We start from the raw sequence: 18,924 nt of genomic DNA on the forward strand, positions 1-18,924 counted from the left end.
TGCAAGACAGTGCAAAAGAGACGTGCAAGACAATGCAAGGTGAGAAAATGCATGACAATGCAAATGAAATATGCGAGACGACACAAGGTGAGGAATGCATGACAATGCAAATGACGTGCATGACAATGCAAGTATGGAAATGCATAACAATGCAAATGAGATGTGCATGACAATGTAGATGAGGAAATGCATGACAATGCAAATGAGATGTGCATGATAATGCATGTACTGAAATTCATGGTAATGCATGTAGCATAATAAGATGTATGATAATACAAATGAGATATGCGAAACAACGCGGATGGAGGGGCGCAAGACAATGCGACCTAAGGGATGTGCATGACAATGCAAGCATGGCGTGCGCGACAATGCAAGCATGGCGTGCGCGACAACGCGAGTGGAAGGGTGCAAGACAATGCAACCTAAGTGTGACGCATAACAATGCGATGAAAACAAGCATAACAATGCAAGTCATGCATGGCGTGTGCGACAACGCGAGTAGAAGGGTGCAAGACAATGCAACCTAAGTGTGACGCATAACAATGCGATGAAAACAAGCATAACAATGCAAGTGATGTGTATATAACAATGCAATGCAATAACAATGCAATGCATTAACAAGTGCAGATGAAATACGCAAGATAGCGCGAATGATACTATGTAATTCACAAAACAGTGCAATGCGCAAAAATAGCTCGAACAATGCACTGATAGATGCAGGTGAGGTGTGCAAGATAACGCGATGCGCAAAATAGCGCGAATGAAATGCAATGCACTGACAGGTGCATATGATGTGCGCAAAATAGCGCGATGCGCAAAATAGCGTGAATGAAATGCAAAGTGCAATGCATTAACAGGTGCATATGATGTGTGCAAAATAGCGCGAATGAAATGCAAAATGCAAAATAATACAGTAGATGCAAAGGGTGACAAACTCCAACCACGCTGGAATCATGAGAGGAGGAAAAACTAACAATCAGGTGCGTATACAACGTAACTTGAGATAAATTCCAAACACGCTGAAATCGTGTAAGGAAAAGGACACTCAAACCACGCTGAAATCGTGAGAGGAGGTCCAAAACAACCCACCCAGGCGCGCATACAACGCAACCTAAGATAAATTCCAAACACGCTGAAATCGTGTAAGGAAAGGGACACTCAAACCACACTGAAATCGTGAGAGGAGGTCCAAAAACAACCCGCCCAGGTATGTACATGACGCAACCTAAGATAAATTCCACGCACGCTGAAATCGTGTAAGGAAAAGGGGGGAGGGGGAAACATAGGGACATATCCCCGCTGTTTCGGAATGGTACAAGCATTGGAACGTATTCCAAATGCTCTAAACTAGAAAAAGGAGAAACATAAGGACATATCCCAGTGTTTCGGAAGGAAAGAGAAACATAGGGACACATCCCTGTGTTTCCCAAAGGAAGAGAAACCTAGGGACATATCCCTGTGTTTTGGAAAGAAAGAAAGAGTGTGCATAACAATGCAACAAGAGGAAGGCACACCTCTCAACGTATCATACGCGAGAGAGGAAAGGTAAAATTTCTCAGCGTATCACACGCAAGAGAAGAAATGAAGCACCTCTCAGCGTATCACACGCAAGAGAGGAAATAAAGCATCTCTCAGCGTATCACACGCAAGAGAGGAAATGGAAAATCTCTCAGCGTATCATACACAAGAGAGGAAAGGTATCAGTCAAACTGAACCGGAATTTCTCTGAATGAAAAGTACATACAATACCGTTCATAAATGAGAAAGAAATTGATAGGTATAATGCAATACAATGCATGATGTTTAAGGAATGCAATAAACAAACAAAGCGACGCTTCAGCAAGCACCTCACGGGATGAGTGGCGATAAACCGTTCTACTCTGACGGAGATCTCCCCTTGTGTTCTTCGAACACTTATCTTTAACTCACAGTACAAAGGTGCTGAAATGCTGACAAGGAGCGACATCTGCTGGGGAAACCACGGATGTCGCTTTTGTTCCTGATCTTACTCACAACTTTCCTATTCTTCAACGGGGTGACAGACTAGGTTGGATCAGTATCCAGAATCGAGATGCATACCCGCTACCTCGACCTATGGGGCTTCCATATAGATTTCAAGCCGGGGATATACCCCTGGGTATTCAAACCAGACTTTAGTCTCGGAAATTCCAAACCTTTGTGTTCTGGGCAACAACCATTCGAACTCTAGTTTCCACCATCGCAATTGATCTCCTAGGAACTCATTGCGGACACAACCAAGATGCCTCTGGCAGGGATTGGTACTCAGGGAGAGCACTTCTAATCGTGATTCTGATACTAAAACAGTTAACACAGTATTTGATTCACTTTGAACACACAGTTCGTACAGCACACTGCTCATTCTAAACACACAGCCCATAATACAGTACTCTGTTTCTCTGAATACACAGCTTATTTTGAACACTGCTCATTCTGAACACACAGCCCATAGCACAGTACTCTGTTTCTCTGAACACACAGCCTATTCTAAACACTGCTCATTCTGAACACACAGCCCATAACACAGTACTCTGTTTCTCTGAACACATAGCCCATAACACGGTATTTTGTTTCTCTGAACAGACAGCTCATAACACAGTGCTCGGTTCATTTTGAACACATGAGATGGAAAGACGAAACTTGTAGGAGTCGAAACAAACTCAGATGCTCCGAATTTTCCTTCTTTTCTTTTGCTTTACAACCTGGAACCTATAGCTTCAGATAGGTCCTAATTCTACTATTCTGAGATGACCTGGGTTGAACCCTGTGGTTTTATGAAAGAACGAATTCTGTTTTGCACAAATGTAGATGGCACAGCACTCTGAGCACAAAACGATTCATTTTTGAAATTGAGAGATGAGTTCTCAACCGGGTATTGAGCCTACAGCTGACCACAGTCAAAATGACTCAACAAAGACAAACAAAAGATAAACAACCTAAACACATTGAGTAACACTCAAAACGACTCAAAACAAGAATCGAGATAAACAAAACAACAAATATGACACTCAGACGTATTATAAAGGCGAGAGACCTCTTAGTTCACAAGGAGCCAGTTTCTTCAGGTATTGGTTCCCACCCTTTCTCATTTGTGATTCTCGCATCATTCGGCCCTCAAGCTCTGTTTTTTTGAAAAAGCCCCTTTCCTCACTTTTTCTCTCAGCGCACATCTCTCTATTCTTCAATCTCTCATTTTTTATCCCGTCCCTGGATGGTTAATGGATAAAGAAGAAGTTGCAGGCTCTTGCCCCTAGTATTCTGCTAGATTCTTCTTCTTCTGCTCACAACAGTGAATTTTCCAACAGAGGGGTTGTACTACAACTGGGTGTGTAGCCAATCTGCAGCTAACATCGGTTGACGATGCTTTACTGGGGAGTTTGGACGTGATCAGATGTGTCCAGACGAGGGATTGGAATATCTTGATCCAATCCAGTTCGTGTTTCGCACTTGGCTTGATACCTCGTTGCTTGGAGGATGTTGAGAGCTTTCAACCCTTTGTTGTTAGCTTCAGTTTTGCCCTTTCCGGTGAATACGGTGCCCTTTTTGGCAAGTAGAGTGCCCTTCTGGAAAGTATGTTAACACTGGGGAAAAGATAGAACACCTGACTCAACTATGCCCCTAGTTCATCATTTTGACCATTTTTTGTTTTGGTTTTCTACGAAAACAATTTTGATCAATATAGGAGTTAGATTAACATACTTGTTCAAATTTCTGATTTGAAATCATGCAAGTTAGTTTGTGAGCACTGAAAATTTTCCTTTTTGGTCCAAAATATGGCCCAGTTTTGGAAAAATAGAATAATTTTTGAGAAAATTAGTCAACTTCATTAAAAATTCTCAAAAACTATTTTCGCAAACGGCCACTGCTCAACGAGCATAGAACCTACTCTCGAGATGCACAACCGCAGATCCAAGCACTGTATGGCAATGGAAAATTGCCCCTTGTTTGACCGCAGCACATTGCATGGCAACGGAAAGTTGTCCCTTGTTTGAACAGCACCACAGCATACTGTATGGCAACGGAAAGTTGCCCCTTGTTTGAATAGTACCGCAGCACACTGTAACCAGTTCTCAAAGTGGTGACCACAACCGAATTCCAGATACAGAGAAGACAAAGATGGTCAGAACCATTACATGGACACAATTGATTTGGAAGTGTTTGTGGCTGGACTTCAGAATGAAGCTGCCTACGTATCCCAAACATGGGAATCAAGCTTTACGCCATTCCGGTTCAGGTTCACTCGTGTATTAACCCTCACATTTTACGCTCTAACTTTTGCCAAGGCCGCCCTTTGCGGGTTTTCAACCTTGCGAGCTCAGTTTTTATAATTTCAAATTTTCTGGGCTCAAACTTTTGCCTAGGCCGCCCTTTCAGGTTTTCGGCCTAGCGAGTCTCTCAGGGAAAGTATTTCTTCAACTTGTCCATGTTGTTCGGTTGGGAGAACTCTAGGCCATCTAGATTCATCAGAACGACAGCTCCACCCGACCAAATAGACTTGATGATGTAAGGACCAGTTCAATTAGGTCTAAACTTGCCCCTAGGGTTGTGAATAGGAGCTCGGTTGTCTTTGAGCGCCAAATCTCCTTCTTTCAAATTCCTGGACTTAACCTTGTTGTTGAAAGCCCTGGCAATTTGTCATTGATAACCCTGAACATGGTACAGTGCTTTCAGCCTCCTTTCATCAAACAGCATGAGTTCTTTGAATTTGCTCTGCTGCCAGCCTGCCTCAGCTATCTGACACTCAGCCAGTACTCGCAATGACGGAACCTCAATTTCGATAGGTAGAACGGCCTCCATCCCATAGACCAATGAATACGGAGTTGCCCCACTAGAAGTTTAAATTGAAGTCCGATAACCCAACAGAGCAAATGACAACTTATCTGGCCAGTCCCGATAGGTTTCCGCCATCTTCTACAGTATGTGTTTGATGTTCTTGTTGGCGGCCTCAACTGCTCCATTGGTCTGCGGCCGATATGTAGATGACTTATGAAAATCCACGTTGTACTTGTCTAACAAGTCGATCACTTCTTTCTTGAAGTGGGAACCATTATCTGAAATGATCTCGTTCGGGACCTCGTAGCAACAGATGATGTTGTTCCTGATGAACTTTGCAACATGCGAAGCCTTCAACACTGCATAAGATTGGGCCTCAACCCACTTTGTGAAATAGTCTATCGCGACCAGAATGAACTCAAGCCCATTGGACCCCTTCGGAGTAACAGCCCCGATCACATCAATCCCCCAGACTAAAAATGGCCATGGCAAAGTCATGTTGTATAGCTTCGACGGCGGAATGTTCATGCGGTTTGCATGGATCTGACATTTGTGGCATTGCTGGACAATGCTAATACAATCCTCCTCTATGGTAGACCAGTAGTAACCTTGTCTAAGGATTTTCTGGGCTAGCATCACCCCGTTCATGTGCGCTCCGCACTCTCCCCCATGGATGGCCTCCATTAGGCACTTCGACTCTTCAGCATCAACACATAACTTATGCATTCCCATATGACCTCTCTTGTATAGTTTACCCCCACAGATGATGAACTGAGTAGCCATTCTTCGAATTGCCCTTTTATCCTTGGCATTTGCCCCTACTGGATACGCCTCTTTTTCCAAAAAGTTCCAAACATCGTAATACCAGGGGTTCTTATCTTGAACTTCATCTATGGCAGTAATCAATTCGTAGGCCGGCACAAACTTCATGTCAATGATAATCGGACGCATCCGGACTCCAAAAGGGATGTCTATTATAGAGGATAGAGTTGCTAGTGAATCTGCGAATCTGTTGTTCTCTCTTAACAAATGAGCGAAGTTCAGCTTCTCAAACCGAGGAATCAACAAGTCCAAGGTCTGGTGGTATATTCTCATCTTTTCTTCTTTGACTTTCCAATCTCCTTTAGCTTGAGATACAACAAGGTTTGAGTCCCCGATGACGTCCAACCGCTTTGTCCCTATTTTTAGGGCGGCTTCTAAACTAGCAATGCATGCCTCATACTCTGCTTCGTTGTTCGAGACTTTGAACCGGAGTTTGAATGCTAAAGGTATACGGGAATTGTCAGGTGCTATTAGCAACACCCCTATCCCATACCCGTATTGGTTTGACGCTCCGTCAAAGTGCATTGTCCAAGTTTCGTCTTCGACATGCAAATTGGCCTCGTCTGGGAATAGGTACTCAACTGCTTCATTCCCTTTCACAGGGTGATCGGCTAGGAACTCCCCTACTGCTCTTCCCTTTACTGACTTACGAGTCACATACTTCAGATCGAATTCAGAAAGCAAAAGTAACCAACGGGCTAGCCTACCCGTAAGTGCCGATTTCTCGAAGAGATATTTGATGGGATCTAATCTTGAAACCAGTATTACAGAGTGAGCGAACAAGTAGTGTCGCAGCTTCCTGGTATCCTATACCAAGGCCAAACAAGCCTTCTCGAGCGGAGTGTAGCGGGTCTCGTAACCCAGCATCTTCTTACTCAGGTAGTAGGTAGCTCTCTCCACCTTATCCTCGGACTCTTGTGCAAGCATGCTACCCATTGTAGTTTCAGTTACTGAAAGATACAAAATCAACGGTTTTCCCAGTTCAGGTCGTGATAACACGGGTGGGTTCTGTAAATATTGCTTGATTTGTTCAAAAGCAGCTTGGCATTGGCCGTCCCATTGGAACTCTGTTCCTTTCTTCAGGAGACCAAAGAGTGGTTCATAAGTCAAGGTTAATTTAGCAATAAACCGTCTTATGAATTGCACTTTACCCAGAAAGCCTCGCACCTCCTTTTTAGTCCTTGGTGGTGGTATTTCTAAGATGGCCTTGATTTTGGAAGGGTCGACTTGGATACCTCTCTATGTAATCAAGAACCCCAGCATTTTCCCTGCTGTAACACCAAACGTACACTTCTGAGGATTCAGCCACAACCGAAATTCCCTGATCCTTTGGAAGAACTTTTGTAAGGCGGTGTAGTGGCCCTTTATTTCTTTGGACTTGACAATCATATCATCCACGTACACCTCAACCTCTCTGTGGATCATGTCGTGTAATATTGTGGTCGCAGCCTGTTGATATGTAGCTCCAGCATTCTTCAGCCCAAACGGCATCAGCCTATAACAATAGGTCCCCCACGGGGTGGTAAAAACAGTCTTCTCCCGGTCTTCGGGTGCCATTACAATCTGGTTGTAGCCTGTAAAACCATCTATGAATGAGAGCAATGCATGCCCCGTAGTAAAATCCACTAACTCGTCGATATGCAACAGAGGAAAGTCGTCCTTCGGACTAGCTTTGTTCAAATCCTTGAAGTCCACACATACCCGAATTCTGCTGTCCTTCTTCGGCACTGGAACTATGTTGGCCAACCAAGTTGGGTATTCGGATACCAGCAGGAACCCTGCGTCAATTTGCTTGGTGACCTCTCCTTTGATCTTGATAGCCCAGTCTGGGTGGATCCTTCTGAGCTTCTGCTTGACAGGTCGGGCCTCTGGGTCAAGGGGGATCCGGTGCTGTACAATCTCAGGATCGATTCCAGGCATGTCTTCGTAGGACCACGCGAAAACATCTTTGAAATCGTGACTAAGCGCTCGCGCTCCTCCGAAGACAACGTGGACCCGATCAGGACCAGCCGCGGGTCCTTCTCAGTACTAATGTTAATTTGGGTGATTTCATCAACCAGCAATTTTACAAACCTCTCCTACTCTTGATCAAGCAAATATTTCAAAACCGGAGGAATTTCTTCATCGTCGTTTTCATCAAAATTTTGAAAGTCTGAATTAATGCAATAAATCAAGGGTACAGAAAAGTAATCGAAAGCCACAGCCATTCTGTTCTCATTAATCACTTCATCCAGTCCATCTGATTCCTCTGTTACAACAGACTCAAAAGAGAAAGAAAAAGACGACCTAGACAGGATTGTGGCATCCGAGTTGTCACCCCCTGGAATACCAGACTCAGACGAGCTAGAATCTGATTCAGACTCACTAGACTCAGTTGAATCAAATTCCGACTCACTACCTGACTCGGTGCTGCTCAATAAGGATCCCTCCTCATACTGCCAGACAAGGGAAGGTGCGATGGATGCATCCAAAATGCTCAAAGGTGAGCTCGCGGCCGTTTCATTCCCGATCATAGACACTGAGAGATCATCCCCTAAGAACTCATGTACGATCGGAGGATCTGATAGTAGACAAGCTAGTACTACCCCCATTTACATCTCGATACTCTCGGAATCCACTTCCTTACACTGCTCAACCTCAGCTGATGGGTCTGTCTGCTCCTCAGCAACATTATCCCCAGATAACTGCAAGTCGAAGAAGATCTCAAATCCCAACAGGTGCCTTTTCTCTGCGTTCAACCATGGCTCTAGGAAGTCACAGAATGGAAAGTCTTCCCCCTCCCGGACGAAGCGTCTGTTCAGGGTGCCTTGGATAGGCCGATGCATCAAATCAAAAGGCCTCCTGGTCTGCTTGGCTCTGGCTCTTCCGGCCATTTCTTTACCTTTTCTCACCCAGTCCTCTTTGGTGGGCAGATAACCCAGACCAAAGGTATGTGGGTTGTGCGGCATTTCGGCCGATACTGCAATGCCCTTCCGACCACTTCTTCCTAATCCCATCCCAGGGATGTGCTGGAGCTTGTTCATGAAGTATACTGACTGTGCGCTGACATATAACCCCTCATCAACAACCAAAATGTTCTGAACTACCCGGGCCTCGGCTAGGGTGAATCCTGATAGGAACACATCCTCCGTTCCATGCTCGATTTCCAAAACTAGTGTAGACACCTCTGGCGGCGGATGGATTGACGAATTTCCAAAAACTATAGCCACCCCCTTCACGTGGGGGTATTTCAATATCTGATGCAGGGTGGAAGAGACCGCCTTTACCTGGTGCAGCCACGGACGCCCCAAGAGTAGATTAAAGGTTGCGGGAACGTCCAAGACATGAAAGTCAATCTCGTGTTGTCCTGGACCAACCTGAGTGTGAATCTTCATGGTCCCCATCACTTCTCTACTAGTATTGTCATAGGCCCTTATCACCTGGGCAGTTGGCACAAAGTCTGCGGGCTTGAGCCCGATTGCATATGCTGTCCTCGACGGGCACACGTTAACGGCGGATCCTGTATCGACAAGAACCACTGGTATCCATTTGTCTCTACATTCCACAGAGATGTAGAGAGGTTTGTTGTGATTTGCGCCCTCAAGCGGCAGTTCCTTGTCAGAAAAGGTCAACGTCAGAGAAGCTCCTCCCGAAAAAACCAATCCGACCAACTGCTTAGGCGTGGTGTCTATTGAAAGTTTGGCTTTGTCCATTGCGGAGAGGACAACTTGTCTATGCATTCTTGAAGCCATATGCAGTCTCCAGATGGAGATGTCTGCATGTATCTTCTTGAGCTATTTCAGCACAGCCTTTTCTTCGAGCAGCTTTTCTTTCTGCTTTTTCGCCTCCTTGTCCTTTTCGAACGCCTCTGGTTGATCTAAGTGCAGGGGGCTTGAAATAACGCCTGCTCCTAGTCATGTGGTCAACTTCACTAATATACCAGGTACCATCCGGCTGGTTATTCCCCTAGTCCTCATCTGTGTGGGCAAGACATAGGTCGTCATCTTCCCACCACATACCATCGGCAGCCAATAGACACCTATCCGGCTCCATTACAACTATTCCTATGCCCACCAGCACCTTCTATTCCTGTGCTCACAGCATGCTCTATCCCCACAGGGGCCTTGGCTTTTCTGACCCTCTGGGAATCTTCAATCCTTTCCTGCTCAAACTGCTTCAGTGCAGCCTGCTATTCAGTATCTTCTGTTCCCAAACTGCCCGTATTCTGAGCAAAATTCTTTACACCAGTGCTCTCCGGCGATGTACTCTGATCTTCGGCCCTTCCAGCCACAGTTGATGTCCCTGTCCCTGACGGACCCTGTTCTAGCTGAGGTTGTTCAACAACATCTGGCTAGTCGTCAAGCCACCCAGGAGATTTTGCTGACTCATCAAACCAATTAACTGCCACGTCCCCTGAGTCCTATTCGTCGAAAAACTGAAGGTTAGCAATGTCCTCTTCCAGATTCGCTAGGTCATCTAGCCCTTGATTAGGTCTATTTTCCTGTACTACACAAATCTCTGCCCCCATTGGTAATTCCACATCCGGCCTAGCCTGGCCTGCTGATATAACGTAACCGCTCGAGTCGTACATGAAACTCTCAGACCCCTCAGGCTCTATATAATCGTTCTGATCTACACCCGTAGTTGACCCACTTCTATCTTCGATGGCCACCACCACCGTCTCAGGCTGGGTTTAGGAGACATCCAACATGCACAAGTTAGTGTTGTCAGGAATGAACACCTCTGGCTTGGGTAAGTGAGAAGAGGTGATATATATGCTAGGGTCGTATGACACAACCCCGGTTTGGATAAGATTGATGCGTTTGGTAGATGGAGCTTGGTTGTGTGGTGGGAGAGGGTTGGTTGTGATAGTCAGTTTCTCCGGGGGGCACGATCACCCTATTGTCAATGAGATCCTTAATCTCATGACGCAATCGAAAGCACTGGTTGGTGTCATGACCATGCTGTTGGTGAAAGGTGTAGTACTTGGCCAGGTTATGAGAAGCGGGAAGTTTATCTGGTAGTGGTCGGGGCTCTAGGGGCTTTAAGGGCCCTTTCTTGATCAAAACCCTCAGAGCTTTGGATAGGGGCATGTATAATGGAGTGAAGGTTCTTTGGCCTCGAGGTGAATACTTGGTTGTTTGTGAGCTACTTCTGGATGCACCGGTGAATGGCGTAGCTGCAAGGGTTCTTGGGGTGGTGGTGATGACCATTCCCACATCTGAAGATCTGCCAGCTGCAGCACTGCTTGTGCCTGCATTTGTACTGCAGTTGAATGCCTTCTTGGGCTGCTCTCTATCCTGGTCAATCAAACCCTGTTTCATAACATCCTCGATCTGCACCCCTATCTCATGTAGATCTGTAAAGGTGGGAAGAAGGAGAACGATCATCTTTTGCATAAGCTTTGGCTAGAGGTTGCGCACAACCATCCGAATCTGATCTTTGTCAACGGGCCTGATGGTCATCATCGAGGCTTTGGCCCTCCACCGGGTCACAAAATCGGAGAAACTCTCCTTAGGCTCTTGCCTAGTTGTCTCGAGATCACGACTTGTAATCTCAATCTGTGTATTATAGGAGTATTGAGCTATGATGGCCTCGGCCATCTCCTCCCAACTCCTCCTGACAGAGTCTTTCAGTTTTGCATACCAAATAGCCGCTACACCCGATAGGGTTTGGCCAAACAAGGAAAGCTTCTGCAATCTGGTTAGGCCCATCGGCCTTAGTATATCCAAAAACAGCCGCAAATGCACCATAGGATCTCCAGACCTATCGAAACGATTTATGTGCGGCATTTTAAATCGGTCCGGCAGTGTCACGGCCGAGTCAGTGTACCCATCCTCAATATCCAGAATGGACTTCACACCCTGGGATTTCTTGAACAGTTTTTCAAGCTTGCTCACTTTTAACGTTGTGGGGTCTAGCTCGAACTCAAAGGGAGAATCTGGTAGGTTGGTCTGTGCCTTGGATAGCTGGGGTAGGATCGGGGGGCGGAGCCGGCCCCGTTGGATCGTCCGTATTTTACTGGACGTTGGGTGTCTCCCCGAGTATTGGAACTCTTGGTGGGGGTGTGAAGCAGATGCTCCGGTTTGCTGTTGTAGCCTAGTGATTAACTCTGCCTTTTGGGCCATGACCTCGGCCTGGCTTGCGGCAAATGTTGCTTGACGGGCAGCGTCCTGCTGCATAGTTTTCATACTTTCCTGAAGCTGACGCATCATCTCCTCTAAGCTTGCCATATTGTACTAATCTAGCTGAATAACCAGTATATCTGTCCCTACAATAGAAACTGAGACCTTAGCTTGACTGTTCACTGGTGGGGTAGACCAATGATCTGGCAACCGCTGTACCGATACACTGCGCCTTTTTGACCTCCGTCTGGTAACCGGGGGTAAAGAATGGAACGCTGCTTGTCCATCTATTAGATCCCTAGATCGATTAAGTCTACGACCTCTAACCTAGAGTGCTTGGGAGATATCTACTTGGTCGGATGCAATGGTGCTAAACTACCTTGCAAAAAGATAAATAAAACATAACAAGGAAAATAAAATGACCAGAAAAACGGACAGCATAACAGCTTAAATGAAGACAACACACAGTTTGGCAAACACAAGCTGAATGAACCGTTCTCAACTACTGATCACTGTTCCCAAAATCACTGCCCCAAATCTGAATCTGATACCCGTAGATACGACTGACTCTCAAAATACTGATGCCCTCAGGCCTGATACCTAGACTTGCAAACTAATACGTGCATTCCCTGTAGAGACAAACACAAAAAGCACATAGCAAGCAAATGAGAGCCAAACAACCCCTATGTTGGGATAGGGTTTCCCTATCCTATTTTGTCAGGAGATAGGGTTTCACTACGCACGTAGCGGTTTCAAACAACCTACAATCGGGTAAGCAACCTGTTCTATCTTGGAATAGTCACTATGGATTCCGAATATGCACTAGGTCGAATGGTCAAAGAGGGTGCCCCGGTGAAAACTGAGGTTTGTGTTCTCGTCGTGGTAGAGCCCGCAACAGGTCAGCCTTACGGCATGCTTCTCGAAGCGAGCCTCTAACAAATCGTTCAAGAATAGCATACGAAAAACACGGTGTCCTAGGTGCACCAATGCAAATGCAATGCAAAGAGACACATAAGTGTAGTCAAAACAAGATATCATGAGTTCGAGTCAAGTTCTCTATCTCCCTAGCAGAGTCGCCAGAAACTGTAGACGCGTCTTTGGGCTTCATGCTACAGTTCGGACTCAAATGTCACGGTTCTTAATATGATCTTGCAAAGTGTAATGCAAGACTGATAAATCACCAAAAAGTCCAAATTTGGCAAATCGTTTTGGAAAACTGATTTTTGTAAAGAAGTGCCAAACATGGACTGCTTTGCCAAATACGAAGTCGCCACCTAAATATTTATTTTGGGGCAATTTAGGAAACCCTGACTCGTGCCTAAGGCCACGTGTCTATCATTACCAAAGTTGCCTCAGCTCTGGAACTTGGGTACGAGAGGGGAAGGTCATTTATGAGCACCCCCGCTCGCCCGATCAAAGATCGGCCTGTACTAAGCATGATATCTTGTTTTTGAAAACACATGCGTTCTTATTCCGGTTAATTAACTAGAATTACTATGTGATGCGCATAACACACACGTATAGACTAGATCACCTAATTTGGAATACAGCATCGCATATCCGTTTGTTTGGAAATGGTTTGAAGTTTGTTACTCGTAAGCAGGCTAAAACATGGATTTCAATGAATCGTTCCAATTCAAGTAATCCAACCTTCACCCACAGGCATTTAGGCAATTATATCACATAAGCAATTAGCCTCATGGCAAGCATGCTGTCATGGCAAAACTCATACTCATGCAAGATGCTAAAACATAAACACTCACAGTGTACTCTGAGCCAAAACAAAGAACTAGTTATAAATCATGCATGATCCTAGTTCATGTTAAAATGGCTAATGCATCGCATGCAAAGTGCAACTAGAATAGGCTCAGCTAATCTAAAATGGCATATGAGATGCGACAATTCGATACATGTATTCAACTTGGAATTGAAATACAATGCAGTTAGTATGATGCGCCGAGCCCAGTGCATGCAATACAGATGAATGGTGCGAACATGCATAGCATAAGGATGCTAGTTGAAATATGCCCTAAAACTAACCATCGTAAGCGGTTAAGTAAAAGGGAGAAAGAAGTGGGGGTTAGAAGACATGCATCACACACACGCACGCTTATTACATAATTGCGCGCTCTCGACGGAGGGACCGAAAGAATAATACAAATTAACTAATTAACTAACTAACAAGCTAATTAATTAATTACACAACCAAATTGAAATAAATAACTATTCTAAGTTATTAAAACACTGAAATGGCCTCGAGACGAGGGATGAATGCATGCTCGGACGGCTTCACTCGGAAATCCATCGCCATGCTTCATGTTATAGCAATCCCGGTTCTTCCTCCTTAGGTTGTGGTATTCGGACTTGGTTCTGTGGATGTTAGTTGTGGTGTATATCTTGTTTCCGTCCTTCAATACTTTGTATTTGAGTTATAGGATGTTTTGGGCAGGATTGTTACAGGTTGGGTGTGCTTGGGAGTAAATGGTTGCTGCCCAGAATTTTGGTCCTTCGCTTGAGCGAGCCTTTTGTCGCTCGAGCGAGCTCTGTGTTTTAGATCCTTCGCTTGAGCCAGGGTTCCTTCGCTCGAGCGAGAGTTGAGTTTTGTATCTGGTGGCTTGAGCGAGAAGTCCTTCGCTCAAGCTTGCGTCTGCGTCTGGTTCTGGACCTAAAGATTACAATTCTTCGCTCGAGCGAGCGAGGTCTATGTTTTGGGTTTCTTCGCTCGAGCAAGCATTTTGTCGCTTGAGTGTGCTTCTGGGTTGCAGACCTGAAGTTTCGAATTGTTGGCTCGAGCGAGGTTTTCTACGCTCGAGCGAGGGTTCTTTGTGCTTGGTCGCTCGAGCGACCAATCCTTCGCTCGAGCGAGCCTGTGTTATATCAGTAGGTAGCAGTGGGATTACACTTCACTTTTTCATCTCCTCTTTTGTCTAAACCTTAGATCCGGCTGCTCCTTTCTCTACACTTACCTTTGCTCTAGGGATTAATCTAGTTCTTGTGTGTTTCTACCCTAAGTTCTTTGTAAGAAAGTTAGAAGGTTGTGTGGGCTACATTTTAATCTGAAAAATCTTGGATTTGGAGCACTTCGAATTTTGGCCATCTTCTCCTTTTGAGCTCTTCATTTCAAGGTAGGGATACCCTACTCCATTTTATGAGTTTTGATATAAACTTTGGTCATTTTGATTAGTTGGTATTGTTGGGTAATATTGAGAAAGTTAGGGTTTGTTGTGTAATCTATAAAAGAGGGGTTTTCAAATATTAAAACCCATGTGTATATGAGACATTGGAAAATGGAACTATTGTTGTTAAATTGGTGAAATCAAGCGTTAGGGTTGATATTGAGAAAAGGGGGAAAATGCCCTAATTATTGAAATAAATTAATTCGTATAATTAATTTGGGAAAATATGAAATTGAGTTGAAATCCATGAAATTGGGAAATTACGGGATTGAATGGTGTAGTTGGATCAATTTATCACTCGCCTAGGTAAATGTCGATATTATATTTGTTTAATGCATTTATTTTCTGTATAGAAATAACTGCTTTAGGCTATCAGTGGAGGATAGTCTTGATTGTTATAGACACTGTATATTGATTAGGGAAAACCGAAACTAATCACATTGAACATGATGGTTGGACTAATACATCAAATATGTGTATTGAGTGATCCCTGTATATGATAATTGTTTATATACTTGGAATATGTGTATTGCGTGGGAGGAGATAGGGCATGTACTCCATGGTTTGAGGGAAGATAGAGGATGGACTCTCAAACCTGTTTGGGAGGAGATAGGGGATGGACTCCATTAATACAGCAAACATGTGTATTAAATTGAAGTATCGATGCAGCAAATATGTGTATCATTTGTGAAGTATGAAAGTGTCTTTATATGATAATGATGCATTGAATATGTGTATCTATCTTGAAATACGAAAATGTTGGTATATGAGTTATGGTCTCATTGAATTGTTCGGCCAGGTCCTGAGCCATGTATATGAAATGATTTGGATAAGTAAAGGAATGTGGAACGTAACATAGACATGATTGTCATGGAATGGTATTGTGATATAACCGGTTTATAAGTATTAACCATCTATCAAATACTATTGTTTTAGTCATTGCTTATATTTGGTTTAGTATAACTCTACTGGGCTTTGGCTCACCCTATATGGGGCATCATTTTCAGGTCCAAGTGATATGCCACCTCCAAGGACTTAGCTTGGGAGGTTCTGAGGGTTAAAGACTCCATTTGTTGTTTTGATATTTTGATATTACATGTAAATTCATGCCAAGGGCTTAATATGTATTTGAGTTAGCACTCACTTTTTGTATCCAAGTGTTGGCTTGGAAAGTTGTAAGCCCGTAGGGCATTTACTTTTGTTGTCAACATGTAATATTTTTTGTAAGAATATTCTGATGAATGGAAGGATGTTTTATTCTCTTATATCAATGCATGTTTAAATTGTTGGGTTATATATATTTTTTTGAGGAAGTTACACTTCATGTTGCCTTTGTTTGCACTGCTCTGTACCTCTGAAAATTGTGCAAACTTCTGTGACACTTCTGAACCATCTTGTGTACACTGTGGGAGGTCATCGGCCAGAAGATAGGACCATCGGCCAAGGCAAACTGGTCATCGACCAAATATGAGGCTCTCGGCCAAATATTGTTAGCCAACTGGTACTGAAGACAGCCGATCGGCCATCCCTTCTTGTAAAATGCTCCTGTTGCTGCAGTAGAGGACAAACAAAGCATGGCAATACATTTACAAGACAATATCTGTATAACTACACCCCTTATCATGTTTAAGGCTAAAAGGTGTGTAGTTCTTGACCCTCGGACCACCAATCACGCATTTCAATGCATGATAGCCAAAGGAGCCAAGTGTGCAATTCAATGTCAAATGAAATGCACAAAAACACATAAGGGGCCTCAACCTCTATCATGCTTGATCAAGAGGCAAGGGATGCACACATAATGCAATGCAACCGAAGCATGCAAGCAAGCATGCAAACAACTCAAGCATGATACAAATCTAATGCAACATGAGCATGCAAGCATACAATATGCAATAGGCATACAACCTAAATATGCAAACATGCATAGCGTGCAACAAGATGCAAAATGAAACAAACATGCAACAACATGGTAAGATGGACTTAAACCAAAATGGGCTACTCTCAAACATGCCCAAATCAGTGGCCAAAGTGCTATGGAAATGAAGACAAAGGTACATACAAACATGCATGCCAATTGACCTATCACCTAGGCATATGAGGGCAACTTTCAAGAACACTTAAAAGGGGACAAATATGGACTTGTGACAAGCATGGTAAGCTCTGAAATCATGCATGGAAAAGTGCCAAACCAACCAAACAAAACAAGAAAATCATGCAAGAAGGCTCAAGGCTTAAGGCTAGCCAAGGGGTTCAAACCAAGGCCATGCAAGACAAGCCCCAAAGGGCCAAGGGGACCTAAAACAGGCCCAAGGCAGGTCCAAACAAGACCAAAAATATGCTCGAAACTAGCCAACACAAGCTAGAACACAATGCCAAAAGCATGAGGCATTCAAGGCTACAAAAGGGGTGTTACACTACTCCTATCAAAACCAAACATGGCATGACATAAACCAATAAAAATAGAGTTATGGCATTGTAAAACAAGACCAAAAACCCACTTAGATGGCATCCAAATGACCTAAACATGATGACACACACAATGACCCATTCATGAGGCATAAAATGTCAACTCTTTAAAGCATTAAAGGAGTGACAAGTGCAAGTGTCTGAGCGTGAAACATGGACTGAAATAGTATAACAAATGATGCCAAATCATTGGAATGGTCCAAGTAAAGCATGCTAGTGACTTGGATACTTAAAGCTAACAGGCTAGAATGCCTTATGGCTATACGAAGCATGGCATATATGGTCAAAACAACTAAAATCAGAGCTTAAGTATGTTACAACAAGGCTGAAAGCTTCATGGAGTTAAGCCAAAAGCATGCTAGAATGACATGTTACAACATGATGCATATTAAGGCAAATGAGGGGATTGCAAGACAAGTATATGGAGCATGTAAGAGGCCATTAAACCAACTTGAAACAGAGGTAAAACATGGAAAAATTACACCAAATACTTGCTGAAATGGAGCTAAAACAAGCTAAGCAAACATGCTACCAATATAAGCCATTTATACTAGCATACAAGACAACAGGGAGAGGGGATGACCCTCTCCTATTTAGGACTCCAAGACCACCTTCCCACCACTGAAAATCCTTTGGAGTTCAGTGGTAGGAAGGTCGTGCAAAGCCAAGAACAAGGGCCAAAAGGGATGGCCTAAAACAAGGCCTAACAAGGCCTAAGAGGGGGGGAAACAACCCCAAACCAAAAAGTGATCTTAAACAAAGATCCAAAGCATCAAAAATCAGAACTTATTGTAGTTTAGAGTTAAGCTTAAAACAATAAGGAAGAAGGTCTAAAAGCTTAAGTAAGAAAGGGGTATTAAAAGCAAGAATGCTCACCCTTGAAGAACACTTGCAAGAGCAAGGCTCCAGCAACTTTTCCAAGCTTAAACCACTCCAAGAACTCTGAAATCAACCTCAAGGGACCTCAGCTCCAAGTGGATGGTGTTCTACTAGGTGTTTGTGTGCAATAGTAAGACAATACTACACTTTAGAGCACAAAATAGGATTAAACAAAGGAATATAGATACAAAAATATATCTATCTCTCAAGACTCAATTTTATGAACCCTTGAGGAGGAAGGAGATGGTTCTCTCTTATAGAGAACCAAAAGCAAAGCTTCTTGAGGAAACTAAGCAAAGGGGCAAATCCCTCCATACACGTGTATGGTATGCAGGGGGTGAATTATGCATGCCAGCTATGACAGTTGGCATAAAATATCTGCGTAAAGCAGATGAACAGGGTTCGGCCAAAAAATATGACCGATCGATGGCAAGAAAACAAGGCCGACGGCTTCTAGCCTTGGCTGATGGGTTTAGGGGATGGCAAACAAGCCACCCTCTTCCCTCAGAAGCAAAATCACAAGTGCTTGGTCCACAACCAAGCACAAAACAGACAAGTTGAGAGATCTTGAGGCAAGGCGCGCTGCCGAGACCTCCGAGAACTCAAAATGAACACGAGCATGGATGATCATCGAGTGTTCAAACGATGACGCCATGTCTCGAGGACGGTCAAAAATGGGGTGTCTA

The sequence above is a fragment of the Camellia sinensis genome, chromosome 1 (assembly GCF_055761805.1).
Source record: "Camellia sinensis isolate YWXY chromosome 1, ASM5576180v1, whole genome shotgun sequence".
In the NCBI taxonomy this organism is placed as follows: domain Eukaryota; kingdom Viridiplantae; phylum Streptophyta; class Magnoliopsida; order Ericales; family Theaceae; genus Camellia; species Camellia sinensis.